The 13,373-nt window shown below is 38.6% G+C and overlaps 1 protein-coding gene and 1 non-coding gene across 2 annotated transcripts in view; one reads left to right on the forward strand and one right to left on the reverse strand.

Annotated features, from left to right (window-relative positions):
* PAK5 (p21 (RAC1) activated kinase 5) overlaps positions 1-13,373 on the reverse strand; it is a 334,226-nt gene that overhangs the window by 182,822 nt on the left and 138,031 nt on the right. The window lies entirely within an intron of this gene.
* Positions 337-523, forward strand: LOC129403727 (U2 spliceosomal RNA). Its single transcript, XR_008629420.1, has one exon. It is a non-coding gene; the product is annotated as a U2 spliceosomal RNA (small nuclear RNA).

Raw genomic sequence — 13,373 nt, forward strand, 5'->3', positions numbered from 1 at the left:
ATACATCTATAATCCACTCCCTGGATCATGACAAAATCTGTTAGCAGCATCCTAGTAGACTTATGCGCATATTCAAGGGTTTATCAAAATCAAGTAAAATCAAGATTTTGAGTCCTACAATCATAACTTAATTTTGCCTATTCTTACACTCCATTTCAATAAAATCATGGATAGGTATCTTTTTGCTTATGACTTGTTTGCTACTCAAAATAATGGTCTGAGATTATTTGACATACATGTTGTTGTGTCTTTCAACAGAGTATTCACTTTATTGTGTAATGGTATTTCATTGAATGAATAAAACCAAAATTAATTTCTCGTTCTTCTGTTGCTAAAATCGCTTCTCGGCCTTTTGGCTAAGATCAAGTGTAGTATCTTCTGTTGCTAAATATTTAATCCATTTTAATCTAAACTATTATGAAGAAATCTATTATGCATGGGTTTTTCTGAGATATAAATAGTGTAACTTTGAGATTCTGAGTTGTTTTGTGTTCCTGCTAAACAAACACATGCGCATGCATGCACATACAAAGACACATACACACACTACAGGAATATATGTAGCTTCATTTGAAATAGTATGCTTTAGGATTTTAAGTTTTACTGGGGTAAAAAGTTCCAGGAAAAACAACAAGCATCCCTAAAGAATTGTCTGATTTGTTTTTTGAATATTTTTGTTTTTAATAAATCAATATTGAAAAATTGGGAGATATCCTATCAGAAAGATGTAACTTCAAAGCTTCTTTAAAAAACAAACAACGAAAACAAACAAACAAACAAACCCTTGGAATTTCTGCTAGACTTTCACCACATTTCCATAGAACAAGAACAGAGTTTTGCTTTGTTCTGTTCCAAATTTTACAGCATCTCTGTCAGTTGTCCAAAACTAAGTAGGAGTCACTGCATCTAAAAAGGCACAGATCCCCATCTGCTTGCAAACTACTGTTTTTCACACTGCTTGGTCCCTGTAGACATGAGGACCTTTCTCCATACAATGGCTGCTGATTCAAGTTCATTCACATTTCTCTCATTCAGAAATCAAGTATTTGGTAGGATCCTGGAAAGTCTTATTATATATCAAAGTTAGAAATTCATGGACATATTTCACTAAAAAAGTACTGCATACTATTTTTTTTCTGAAGAAACAGCTGAAATTAGAGGGACGGTTTCAAATATATTTAATATGTAGATTCAATGTATGAATGAAGAGACAGCTGAACCTGCTTCTTCTAAGTAGAAAACTTCACTTACAATACACACCCACAGGTCCGATCTTCTGATCGACATCTGTTAACCATGTGAACTGAAAATCTGATAATGAATAGGAAAAATAGGGCCTCTCATTTAAATACTTAATTAAATATTTCCTGGACCAAATTCAATTTTATTATGACTGGTGCACTGGACAGTTGCTAACTGAATGCAGTCATTTTCATGCTGCCAAAGATGTTAGTAGGAGCCAAAGTTATTTCATTTGGGCAGTACACAATCGAGATAATTGGAAGTTTCCTTATGCTCATACACAAATGTATCCTAGATACATTTTCCAAATGATATATTTTTCTAGGCTTAGTCAATAGCAAAGGAAATAACTGAGCTCGCCCTGCTCCACAAAAATAAATGACAGAGAAATGAATCAGAGAAGTTATATTGAAAGAATGAATTTTTGTACAAGGGTAAGATGAATCTCACGGGAATAAGGTGATAATAATACTGATTCAGAGACCAAACCTTAGACAAAGTTAAGCAAGTCATGATAATTAAGCTTGACAGATAGAACCTAAAATGGGACTTTGGCAGATATCAACTAATAATGTGCTCAGAGGAAGCAAAGCGGTATTTTCCAAAATAAGCTATTCCTAATTGTAGTCTGAATGATTCCCACTTATTAACATCAGTAATCAACTTTTACCTATTGCATAAGAAAACATCACTAGGGATAATAGTTGATAAAATTATAAACTGGCTTTCTATGCCCATTAAGCTTCACACATTAGAATTAGCAATACAGAATAACTAAATAAGACATGTGAAACAATTAAAATGGGCTAACATTGAGAATTAGAGTTGACGGTCACGACAGCTTTGCCATCTGAGAACCCATATATGAAAAATAGCTACAGAACCACCATATTCTATAATTTATCCTAAAATGCTCTATAATTTATAAACTTATGAGTTTTGTTCTATTCTAAATAGTACAGCATCCCTGTCAGCTGTTCAAAGAATCTCTCGGCCATTTTAAAATTCTTGTGGTTCAACACGACCCTTACTAGAACTTTAATTCTACTTCTTTTTTTTTTTTATGTTGGGCTGTGTTAGGTATGTATTTGCATGGCTAAGGAAAAAAGGAAGCGTAAGGAACAAGTGGCAAGTCCTTGCATTCCTTAGTTTTTGAACTTGGCTAGTTGATGAGCAACTGTAGAACAAGAGCTAATCTTTGAAGCCCAAGCTTTGGCCATTTTATTATATTTATTTATTTATTTTTAAATTTTGGGTTTGGGGCCACACCTGGCTTTGCTCAGGGCTTACTCCTGGTCCTGTGCCCTCCTAGCGGGGCCCAGGGAGGTACCCGGCATTAACCCAGGTTTCCCTGCATGCAAGGCAAATGCCTCATCTGTTGTATTATCTCTCTAGCCACTGCTCATTTTATTTAAAATATTTTTTGTTAATTTGGTTTTTTTTTTTTAATGTTTTGGGTTTTTGTTTTTTTTTTTTTTTCAGCGGCCACTCAACACCTTTATTGCAAACCACAACAGCTAATTCTACTTCTTATTGTGATCCACTTTGCCACAGTCAGTGTTGCAACTCAGTCTCTGGTTTTCTAGGCTCCATTATCCCTGTAAAATAGGAAGGTGAATTTCTATCTAGTTTTCTAAACATCAACTACTGTCTGTGGATGACAACTATTACAGACCTTCTCAAATGTGCCAGCAAACTTTGGCAAAGAATTCCTTACTACCATTCTTTTTTACATTGAATCACCATGAGAGATAGAGTTTTAAAGTTGCCCCTGGTCAAATTTTAGTCATACAGTGTTCCAACACCCAACTCTCCACTTGTAAACTTCCCACCATCAATGTCCCCAATTTCTCTCCCACTACTCTATCCCCAGCCTGTCTCCATGGCAGGCACTTTCCTTCGGAATTTCTCTCTCTTTGAGAAGGAGCAGTCCTCTAAGATGGTTAAGACACAGAGAGATGAGAAGTTATCCACTTCTATTAAAACCTTCTTAGCATCCATTCAATATTCATTTACTATAAGTTATCTAATCCTTTCCCAAAACTGTATCAATGCACTGAGGATGTGATTCTGTAGTTAACCTCATGCATATGTGACATCCTGGGTTCAATTCTTAGCACACACACACAAATGACTATGAAAGAAATCATGGGACGCTCTCATTATTTGCTATAGGCACACAGATGTTAAAGAATCATCATAGGCAACCATGAGGACCAGCTTCAAGAACCCTCAACAAAAGATTGAATACTGAGTTATAAGTCAGTGTGCATATGTCCTTTCCTTACCTGAACTTTTATGCCTTTTTGGGTTGTTTTTGTTGTTGTAATTGCCAGTACAGAGGGATGACACAAGAAATCAGGGAGTAATTAGTATGTTTTCTATTTTGTGGTTCCAGGGACCAAACCCAGGCTCTCTGGCCTGCAAGCCTGTGTGCTTCTGGATGAGATCTTGGATCCCATCTTTCCCTTATGTGTTCCACTTCACCCCTATACTCAAGGTCTATCCCCCACATAAGTTTCCTTCATTTTGCTAAAACATATGAGTCAGGTTCTTTTAAGTAGATAGACTCTTTCTTCCAAAAGATTATACTACTCTTTTGGGACTATACTCTATCTTGGAGGCAGTGAGGAATGACGGAGAGAAAAAGACTCAAGATAAGAATGATCTTGTAAGGCACCTGCTTCAGGTGAAATTCCTGCACAGCCAGAGTATGATGGAGGCAATTATCTGTTAAGGAAGAATGGATTGGTTCGATGTTCTAAAGTGGGTAAGTGGAATTAGGGCGTTTGAAGTTATTCATTCACCCAGGTGAATGTCTTCCTGGCATCCACATACTTGCCAGGGTACTAAGTCTTAAAAAAGAAATCTTACAAAGCTGTGTTTATCATCTCCTTGATCTTGGGCCTGATTTACCTCAAAATTGCCTGGGAATGATCAGAGAAAAAGCTCTTTTGAAGATGCCAGAGGACTCTCTAGTTTTCAGAACATTCCTTCTCTTGTAACTATATTCAGGACACATAGATCAAAGCAATCACCCTACTTTATATACATGGTGATTATCAACACATGCTGCAATTACTAGATATCCTAATGTTCTGAGCCTCTACCAATTTATGGCATGTAAAAAACTTCAGTAATTGTGATGTCATTGTGTAGCATGGTATATTTTCAGTTCAAATTCTCATAAAAAATTGGGGCTCTGTTGCTGTCATAAAGGTTATGTAATCCAGTTTCAAATCCAATCTTTAGGACAACCTTTCTCCTACAAATGGCTACTTTTGTTTAATTCCCCAGGGGAAAATGACTCTAAGGTAAGAGCTAATGCTAAGGCTTTTATTAGGATGATCCCAAAATACAAGAGAAGAGAAATGAGGCAGGGAAGGATGAGGAAGGGAAAGGCAAGATGAAATTTTACTGTTTTGGCCAATTCATCTTCACAAGTGGAAAGCCAGGAGCCCAGCAAATATGTCTGCTAAGTGTACACCACTAAACTCACCTAGAGCCAAGTCTAAAATGTCAAAAATATCTAGAGACACCTTGTTGTTTTTCAACTAGGAGATCTATTGGCATCTCATGGATGGAGGCAACATACATTATTAAATATATTATAATGCACCAATAGTCCAAAATATTCTTAATGATACTGATGATACTGATGACATGTCTTGTTCCAGATAATGATAAAACCAAGAAAATTTGAATAAGTATAGCATATGTGTCTGACAAAACAACCCAAATTGAAAAAAAACAAAAAAAAAGACAAGAGATATGGGAGACATTTCACAGAAGAGAACACACAAATGGAGAACAATACATGAAGAACTGAATTAGTTACTAGGGAACTGAAAGCATGGTAAGACATCATTTCATACTCAATTGAGTGGCAAGAATTAAGATATCAGGAACATCAAAGCAGAGAAGAATGAGTCTCAAAGAGAATTCTCATTTACTTCTAGTTGGAAGAGTAAATTGTACCATCTCTTCAGGAAAAAGAAAAAAGTTTATAATAAAGTTATAAAGTAGAATATAGATCTACTTAAGGTAACCACTCATACCAGTTTGCTTGAGACCATTTTGATTTTAGCGTTGAAAATCTGCATCTTGGAGAGTGTTTTCAGGATAAACTGGGGTGGTTGAGGTATATCTTATATCCTCACAATATGCTCCTATATGTAGTACCCCCCAAATTCTTGTATACACACTGGAAAATACATATAAATACATTTTATATATAAAATGCATATAAAATTTATAGCAACATTATTTATAGTTTAAAATCAGAAAATAAAAACAGAAGTAATCTACATAAGAAGAAATTGGGGGGGGGACGGAGCAATAGTACGGCAAGTAGGGCACTTGCCTTATTAAGTGGCTGACCCAGGTTCAATCGTTGGCATCCTATATGGTCCCCCAAGCACTGCCAAGAGTAATTCCTGAGTGCAGAGCCAGGAGTAACCCCTGAGCATCCAAAAGCAAAAATAAATAAATAAGTAAAAATAAATTGTGATGTACACCCAAAATAAAATATTATTTAGCTGTGAAAATAAACTACAATTGCAGATAACAAAATAGATGCATCTTTTTTTTGGGGGGGGGAATGGGGAGTACAGTTAGGACAGTGAGACACTATGACAATGAGAGTTGGAAATGATCACTGTAGACAAGAACTATGCTTAAAGTATGTAAAGTGATATGTATGATACCCTTCCAGTAAGAGTATTGCAAACCAGTGTCTAAAAGGGAAAATGGCAGAAAGAGAGCAAGAGAAGGAAATTGTCTACCATAGAGGCAGACTGGGTCAGGTGTAGGGATCGGAGGGAAACAGGACATTAGTGTCAGTAAATGTACACTGGCGAAGGGAAGGGTGTTAGAACATTGCTTGACTGAAACTCAATTATAAACGAATTTGTAACTCTATATCTCATGGTGATTCAGTAACAAAAAGTAAATAAATATTAAAAATAAAAAATCTACTTCATGAGGTATTGTGTTAAACTGTACAGATTCTATGCAATCCCTATAAGGATACCCACAGAGGAGGGGGGGTGAGGAGGGATGGGGTGGGAGTGGTGAGAGGAATACTGGGATCATTGGTGGTGGAGAATGGGCACTGGTGGAGGGATAGGTACTCGATCATTGTATTACTGAAACGTAAGCACGAAAGTTTGAATGTCTATAACAGTACCTCATGGTGATACATTGGAAATTTTTTTTAATTTCCAGAGAGGAAAAAAACCTTTATTTTATAGGTATAACTTAATCTAACCCATGTGAAAATCCAAAATATGGGCAGTTTTGTTCATATTTTACATTTTAGAAGACTTACAACCAAAGGGAATTAATAGCCAAGATCACATGACCAATAAATGGATACATATTAATGGATACATCTTAAGAAATAATGTTTGTGGGGCTGGAGTGATAGCACAGCGGGTAGGGCGTTTGCCTTGCACGCGGCCAACCCGGGTTCGAATCCCAGCATCCCATATGGTCCCCTGAGCACCGCCAGGGGTAATTCCTGAGTGCAGAGCCAGGAGTAACCCCTGTGCATCGCCAGGTGTGACCCAAAAAGCAAAAAAAAAAAAAAAAAAAGAAATAATGTTTGTGAAGCTGGAGAGATAGTATGCTGGGTAGGGCGCTTGCTTCGCTGACTGGAGTTTGATCCCCGGCATTCCATATGTTCCCCTGAGCACCATAGGGAATAACTCCTAAGCACAGAACCAGGAATTATCCCTGAGCATCTCCAGTATGACCCCAAACCTAATCGAAATAATATTCATATATGGACTATATGAATATTTGATTATTATAAATTACAAAGGAAATAAAAAATAATAAAATTGCACAGTGATATATTCATCTTGGTAAATTTATATTTAAGGAGGGGAATAATAAATAGAACTCATGTGCTAAGAAGAGTAATTGTCTTTGGAAAAAAGGTAGGAAAATGGAATGTTACCTTTGCTGTCAGCAATGTTATTTATTTTCTTTTGGCCATATTATTATTATTATTTTTTTTTAATTTTATTGAATCACCATGTAGAGGGTTACATAGTTCTCAGGATTATGTCGGTTATACAATTCTCAAACACCCTTCCCTTCACCAGTGCCCATCCTCCATCACCAACCCCCCCAGTATACCTGCCGCCCCCTCCCACCTCCCCAGTCCCCACCCTTGTACTTGATAAGTTTCACTTCGTTTATGCCTTATCTCGATTACATTCCATGTTTCAACACACAACTCACTACCGTTGTTGGGGTTTCCCCCAAAAAAGAAAAGCAGTCCTATTGCCAAGGAGGCATTTGATAGTTCTCCACTGCTAAGAATATAGAGATATTAAGTCCCGCTGTTTGTTACATAACTTTTCTTTTTCCCCCTTGCCCCGCGCCACCGAGTTCACGCCTGTTTAGTAATCGCCACGCTGCCTGACAAGGAAAAAAAAACGAAAAGGATGGTTATTTCCCGTCATCAGCAGACGTGGGGCTCTGGCTTAGTTGATAGACTAGTAGAGTGTCTGGAAGCAGTTTCTGGAATCGAAGGTCTTGCGCTGGTATCGGCTCCGGCTCGAGATTCCACCAGCGTCCCACTGTTCCATGTACATAATTTTTCCCCTTATATCCCATTCCCACGCCACCAGGTCTGTTTGCTTAATGGACATCACACTGTAGTTGACGCCACGCCGCGTTTCTTCCCGAGAAAGAAGAAAATTTCTTCTCAGCTGGCGTGGGGATATAGCTTAGTTTAGTCTAGAGAGATGGCTACCGTTTTGATTGCCTTCAATATTTCAGCAACAGACTTACTGTTCTTGTTAGGATCTCCCACAAAAGTCCGACTCATTAAAAGCGAACCATTACATATTGCTGATGCTAAGATAACATTAGGTCGCGCGGCCGCAGCAGCGGCCGCGCGGTTTTGGGTTTCTGTATAAAGTCCAGGGAAAGTACAACCAGAAATAACATCACTACAAACTTTTACCCTTTTATGGTGCTCATAAGATGGAGAAGTCCTGCGCTGTGTTCAGGAGGGAGGAGTTGAGAGAGAGAGACAGGTTAAAAGAATTGGGGGATGCCCGGGTCCCACTGTTTCAGCGCACCGTGGGGTCTCTGGTCCCATGCCGGAATTAGTTCAGTGGGCTGCCTGGAGTCCAAGGGCGCTCCCTTGGGCTCTTCCTTCATGCTCGCTCTGCAGCCGGATCCAAAGGGAAGCACACGTGGGGGAGGTGGGTTTAAATATCTATCCGCTGTGGGCGGGGGTCGCCGCCCCCGCCCCCTGGGGTCTCCCGCAAGCGCGCGAAAGCGTCCTGTTTCAGCTGGATCGCCGGCTCCATTTTGGGCTCAGGAAAACCGAGGATCCTGCGCTGTGCTCAGGAGGGAGGAGTTGAGAGAGAGAGACAGGTTAAAAGAATTGGGGGATGCCCGGGTCCCACTGTTTCAGCGCACCGTGGGGTCTCTGGTCCCATGCCGGAATTAGTTCAGTGGGCTGCCTGGAGTCCAAGGGCGCTCCCTTGGGCTCTTCCTTCATGCTCGCTCTGCAGCCGGATCCAAAGGGGCCATATTATTTTTTAATTCACTCCAGGTTTCTTGATTTTTTCTTATTTCATTAAAAAACATTAAATTTGTCTCACTTTTTAGAGCAGGAAAGCAAAGAATCACCAGTATATTTTGAGATAATAATTAATGTAATCAATTTTCCAAGACAAACTAGTAGATACTTGGCTCAAGTTTTCATTCATGAATCTTGCAAGCATTTATTTCCCTGAGTGAAGACCCCATTCTGTCTTCAAGGAAGTAGTAATGTCAACTTTAACCTATTAAGACTTGCACTAAAGTTTACTTCCCTCTTCCTAAGGTTGCTAGTTAACTTACACAATTTATTCCCAGAATGAAGTCCATGAACTGAGGATTAGCATTTCACTCATATCTGAATGGAAACACACATACAGAGATCTCTCTATAAATACATCTCTAACATCAGTGGGGCCTAATGCCTAATAAAAACCTACTCAAGAAACTTTATTACATTATGGTAATTGTAGTTTAAAACCATAGTCTAAAAACCCCTTATTAATTTCCACAAAATCCCAAAACAATATGCTTGATCTGCTTACACAATGTACATCCCAGAAAGATGCATACTACCATGTGCCTATCTTTGAACACTTACTATCCTCCTTGCCTTAGTTTCACCCTGTTTAATTTGGCTGAGGAGGGCCTACACACTCTCTGAGTCTTAACTTAGGTATTTTTCTTCCTGGTACATTGCAATCCCAAATCTTCCCCTTTTTTCATCAAGGTCCTTTTGCAAAGTAACTTTAAAGCTCTTCTCACCAAAAAGGTGATATATATTTGTTTTGAATTCTATAGTGTAGTAGAAGTGATTGAAGACTAGAACTCAAGAAGCCTTCCCCTTTGGTTCACTGTATTAAAGTCTCCATAAGGATAAACCTTGGCTGATATTTTAGGGAACCAATCTGCCCTAGCTACATTTAGTCAATTTCCAAATATTTAAGTGAATCCAGCTTTGATTTTCTTACTCTCTAGTTAGCCTGTCCTCTGACTGTGGCTAAAGGAGTAAATCTACCTAACAATAGCCAAATCTGACCAAGTCAGAAACTTTGACACAGGGACAGACCCAAAAGCAACAATGCCAGTTTATTGTTTCAAGTCATTAAGCTTTAGGGCTATATGTTATGCAGCAACACCCAACCTTTCTTATTGATTCTATGTAATAGCAGCAATCTGCTCCCATTCTAGCTCTTATTCCACTACATATTTTCTTGTCCTCTTCTACACATTTGCAAGCTCCTTCTAAAGAAGTAGTTTTTATCTTATATCACAATATATAAGTAGAGCCTGCCAATTTTTTTAAAAAATAAATGAGTGTCATAAAAAATGATCAATTGATTATTTAAGAATTACAGTGATGCCAGAGGGATTATTTTGGAGGCAAACCAGCATATGAATCTTAACTCTACTCCCTGGATGTGTCACTTCAAAAACCTCAGTTAACCTTGATAAACCATATGACAAGCTGATCTGTTCCTTTATAAGCTGAAAACGGGAGTGCTGGAAAGATCATGATGACATAGATCTCTATATGTTCCCCTCCCTCTAACTGAACAGAGTGAGCATTCAAACTATAAGATTTAAGTCTCGGGGGCTGGAGTGATAGCACAGCGGGTAGGGCGTTTGCCTTGCACGCGGCCAACCCGGGTTCGAATCCCAGCATCCCATAAGGTCCCCTGAGCACTGCCAGGGTGATTTCTGAGTGTATGAGCCAGGAGTGACCCCTGTGCATCGCCAGGTGTGGCCCAAAAAGCAAAAAAACAAAAACAAAAACAAGATTTAAGTCTCAAAATGAATCTAAGGTGTTCAGTATAGTCAGTCATGGCTTAGAGTTACTTGACGAGTGATAGCTCTACTAATAGGATCATGATGATAATTTTTAATGTAACTTCTTTCAGTAAAAATGGAGCACTCCCATTCCATCTGTGTTCCCTTGGAATTCTTTTTTTTTTCTCTTCTTGGTTTCCAAATTCTTGGACTCTGATGGATTCTTCCAGTTGCTGGAGTTCCTTTGGTCCACATGCATGGCAGACCAACATCCTCTCTGCTTTCAATAAAGGGACAACCCTCAATCGAAGCCGGTGAGAGGGGGTTGCGATATACTCCAACTCCCTTGCATTTGATAAGGATGTCAGAATTATCTGATGGAATCATGTGCCTATTGGTCATTAAGGTAAAAAGGAATCTTCTCACATACCCACATAACTACAAAATTTACTGGTATCACCTTCTAAGTAAAAAGCGATCACATTTTTTTTTACCATTTAATTCCAAAGAAAGCAACTAAAGCATTATTAAACTTTCTCTTTCACTGTTGCAATTCTGCCTCAGAATCTAATTACATTTTCTAGAGATTCTGGTTTCCAATTTGAAAACCTAGTCTATCAATAATGTCCCAGTATATCAAAGTTATAATTAGTCAAAAGCAATCAGAAAATGAGCAGATCTCTTTTTAGATCTTCTTGAATATTTTCATCATGGCTCAATGCTCTAAGTATTTATAAGGGTAGGATTAGTTTCAATTGATCTTTGGTAGTTCTGTGTTTATCTTGAAGGCCACCTGGAACCATGGTATTGATCCTTAGTCAAGACAGAGGTGAATAATAAGCTAGTGATTTTAAATGTATTGCTGAAAGCCTGAAGCTCCCCCAAAGGTAGCCTGTACTAGATTGTCAAAGCTATTTATTGAAATTAAAACAATGGGTTTGCACCTGCTTACATGTCCACAGAGACTATATTTAGATACCTGACCTGTGAGATATAAAATACCCCTCTGATATCAGGAATCTCGACGCACTGAGTTTAAGGTATTGCACCATTATTTTGGTGATTTACCATAAAAAAAAAACAGATACATGCTGTGTAACAGAGAAAAGGATCCTCAGAGCTATTCCTGGAAGTCTTAATCCTTTCTGATGTTTACTAGGCTTTTGTTCTTCCTTTGTATTACATTCTGTGCCTTCATTACAGATTCACATGTTTCACAGAGCTTTTTTCAGTTAATCAAAACTGTATAACTGGTACACTGATGCACAAAGGTGGTTTTTAACGGGGATCAGGAGCAGAAGAGGAAAGGGTTCCTAGAACATCCAAATTTAGAGCCATTTCATAAACTTCTGAATATTAAAAATCAAGGTTCTCTACTTTTCTCAGTTTGTAGAATATTATTTGGCCCAGTTACCATGAGAATTCATTTGGACATAATATAGACTGTGATGTTGTTCCATGCTCCACTGGCAGCTCTTGGTCTCTTGAAATCTTGAACTTACTTTCCTTACATCCTCATTTCTCTTCTGTGGACTTTGTGTATTGTTCAACACACCTTATCACATGAAGCCTTGGGGCTGGAGTGATAACATAGTGGGTAGGGCACTTTGCCTTGCACACGGCTGACCGGGGTTTGATTCCCAGCATCCCATATGGTCCCCGAGCACCGCCAGGAGTAATTCCTGAGTGCAGAGCCAGGAGTAACCAGTGTGCATCACTGTGTGTGACCCAAAAAGCAAAATAAATAAATAAATAAATAAATAAATAAATAAAATAAAAAGAAGCTTTTTGTAAATAAAGTAACACTGCAGAAAGCATTTGTTTTTCTACTAAACACTGCGCAAGTGCATGTGCTGTTATCTGTTTAAGATACCCATCTTGAGTAGTGCTTCAGTTTTTCTTTTTTCCTGTTCCATTAGAATTCAGTATAAAAGTTAGTCTGGAAGTCCTCTTGACTGACCTAAGACACTAATTGCTGAAAAACTCATACGTTTCTGTTTATTTATTTATTTAATTATTTGCTTTTTGGGTCACACCCAGCGAGGCACAGGGGTTACTCCTGGTTCTGAACTCAGGAACCACTCCTGGAGGTGCTCAGTGGACCATATGGGATGCTGGGAATCAAACCCAGGTCGGCCACATGCACGGCAACTGCCCTACCTGCTGTGCTATTGCTCTAGTCTCCCAGCTCATAGATTTCTTATCTTGAAGGATACTCTCCACAGAGGTTGCCTCTCCAGGATTTATATGACAATGTTGGACGTCTCCCCGCCCACACAGCAGTCACTCCCACTTCCCGTATCTGTATCTGTTGCCATATTAACTCATTGGCCCAGACCATATATCCTAAAGTCTCTGGACCACATGGTTGTAAGACTGATATTCCAGTAGGAGCACACCTAAAATAGATGGGAAAGTAATATAGATGCTAACTCAATGAATAAAAGCAATAACAGAGAAGGCTCAACTAGCAACAAAGAGCTTAGTGAATTCTTAGACAAGGACTTAACAACCCTGTGATGAGATAGATATAGCAAGTTTCACATTTAAAAAGTGGTATTTTATACCTATTGAATTTAATATTGGAGCTTTGTTATCTAATCAGTTTCAACTCTAGAATTGTGTCAGCAATTGTGGCTTTTACCTACATTAAAATAAATTTTTTAAAAAAATCAATGCTCTCAGAAGTCAGATACCAGGAAAGGAGAGTCATGCAAAAGAATCTGGAAGGGTATGAAATAAAAGAGGACATGAGGAAATGGAAACATATACCCTGCTCGTGGATAGGGAGAATC

The sequence above is a fragment of the Sorex araneus genome, chromosome 3, assembly GCF_027595985.1.
Source record: "Sorex araneus isolate mSorAra2 chromosome 3, mSorAra2.pri, whole genome shotgun sequence".
NCBI lineage: Eukaryota > Metazoa > Chordata > Mammalia > Eulipotyphla > Soricidae > Sorex > Sorex araneus.